This window comes from Mesoplodon densirostris, chromosome 4 (assembly GCF_025265405.1).
Source record: "Mesoplodon densirostris isolate mMesDen1 chromosome 4, mMesDen1 primary haplotype, whole genome shotgun sequence".
NCBI lineage: Eukaryota > Metazoa > Chordata > Mammalia > Artiodactyla > Ziphiidae > Mesoplodon > Mesoplodon densirostris.
In genome coordinates this window covers 15,367,253-15,369,617 of record NC_082664.1, presented here as the reverse complement: position 1 = coordinate 15,369,617, position 2,365 = coordinate 15,367,253, and the positions used below count along the sequence as shown (strand labels likewise).

The 2,365-nt window shown below is 43.6% G+C and overlaps 1 pseudogene; it reads left to right on the top strand.

Moving 5' to 3' along the window:
- The first annotated feature begins 1,764 nt into the window (after nt 1-1,764).
- LOC132489026 (cytochrome c oxidase subunit NDUFA4-like) lies at nt 1,765-2,019 on the top strand (annotated as a pseudogene).
- Nucleotides 2,020-2,365: the final 346 nt, after the last annotated feature.

Genomic DNA, 2,365 nt, shown 5'->3' with positions numbered 1-2,365 from the left:
CAGAAAGGAAAGAAAGACAGTTGTAAGACCTCCCATTCCCACGCACGTTTACCACCACGCCAATAATTAGTAGATGTGGGGTTCCCATAGCAAATAATTTCCATTTCCACCACCTGTAAGGAATAGCATTACATCAATGTTCTCGGAAACATAGCTGGTTTCCATCACTAATGATCTGATTGGTCCAGGAACAGATAAACAATAGAGAAAAAATAATGATACACAAGGATGAATCTTTACCATCATATAATCAATCAGCAAACATGTATTGACTACCTGCTACTATTTGAAATTCTATCCATGGTGTCATAGGAAAATCCAACATTATATTCAAAAGCTTCATGTGATTTAGGTAGTCAAGCAAACCTATATTAAATGGATATTAAGCACCTTGCTGGAATGTAAGCCAGGGCCATGACACTGATTCACCTCTGTATTTCAAGATCCTTACACCTAGCTAGGGCTGCATTAATATTTGTTGAATGAATAAATGAATATCAAAATAGAAGTAAAAATATGGCAGTGGCTCAGTTTCTTGAGTGATCCACGAGTCATGAATTCAAAACTGTTAGAATCTTTAAAAGGACTTTGGTCAGCAAGCTTTGTAGGGAAAAAAACAGGCTACTGGACATCCAATCCAAAGATAAAGATTCCCTACACTCAACCTCCTGGTCAAATATCATCCAGTGTCTACCATTGACTGCTTTACTGGCAGTGGCAACGAATGTCTGTTATTTTGGTCTGTCCTGCATGGACTCCCTCCTTCTTTGAATACCGACATCTCAATTTGCCTTTCTCAGTCTTGATTCACACAGTATAGGTGGAGCCAAACCCTCTCCCCACCCAGCGAAGATGGGCAATTGGCTCAGGTCAGGCCAAGCCAAGGTTGCCTCCCACTTGACCACAGTGATTGGTTTAGGGATATTAGGTGACTCAAGACAGGTCCACAAGACTCAAGCCCAGATTCATGATGGGACTTTAGAGAGAAAAGCCTTGTCTTTTTACCAAACTCTAGACTTTATTTATCTTCGTTTCTGTGCACCAGCTTTCTCTAGTTGCGGAGAGCGGGGGCTACTCTTCGTTGTGGTGTGCGGGCTTCTCAATGCTGTGGCTTCTCTTGCTGTGGAGCATGGGCTCTAGGCATGTGGGCTTCAGTAGCTATGGCACACAGGCTTAGTTGCTCAGCGGCATGTGGGATCTTCCCGGACCAGGGCTCGAACCCGTGTCCCCTGCATTGGCAGGCGGATTCTTAACCACTGCGCCACCAGGGAAGTCCCAAACTCTAGACTTTTAGATGTAGGCCTGATGCTAGTCAGTTTAACCATGTTAGCAGAGAGGTAGGCAACTCTAGAGGTGGAGAAAATGTGTGTGTGTGTGTGTGTGTGTGCGCGCGTGCACTCGTGCCTGGGTGTGCACACGCTTGGGCATGGTGGGGGTAGAGGGAAAGAGAAAGAGAGAGGGAGAGAGAGAGAGAGAGCACGCGAGCCACCATTTAGTCACTTGGATACAGCCGTGCCTGAAACTGGATACACACCACCGATAAATTCCCATAGTGCTTCAGCAAATTTGAGTTGGTTTCCCGGGCTTTCTAGCAAAATAACTTGAATAATACAACACAGAGCAAGCCTCAAACTAGTCTGCTTCTCAGTGGGACATCCCATGGTGAAAGTAGTTGTCAAGAAAAGGAATACAGTAGACTGTTTAGTCCCAGGCCTTGAAAGTTTGTTGTTCTCTCCATCTGGACTCGAGGCTTCTGCCACAATCATGCTTCGCCAGATCATTCAGGCCAAGAGGCATCCTAGCTTGATCCCCATCTTCATATTTACTGCACTGGGACATACTGGAGCAGCACTGTATGTCTTGCACCTGGCATTGTTCAATCCAGATGTCAGTTAGAACAGAAAGAATAACCCAGAACCCTGGAACAAACTGGGTTCCAATGATCAGTACCAGTTCTACTCGGTGAATGTAGATTACAGCAAACTGAAGAAAGAAGGTCCAGACTTTTAAATGAAATGTTTCACTATAAAACTGCTTAGAATGAAGTTCTTCCAGAAGCCACCTGCACAATTTTCCACTTAACCAGGAAATATTTCCCCCCTAAATGCACGAAATCATGTTGGTGTATTGTGCTGGGGTTTACACTGATTAATAAATAGTCTGAAACTTGAAAAAAAAACAAAAGAAAAAGGACTACAAATTTATGGACAAGTGTGGAACTGGGAAAGTTACCTCCCCTGTCTGTGCCCAAGTTTCTGCATCTGTGAAATGGGGATAATAATGAAACCTCCCTCGTGGCATTATTGTGATTAAATAAGTCAATAAGAAAAGTGTTATATGCAAGTATCCCAAATGTTGATACGAT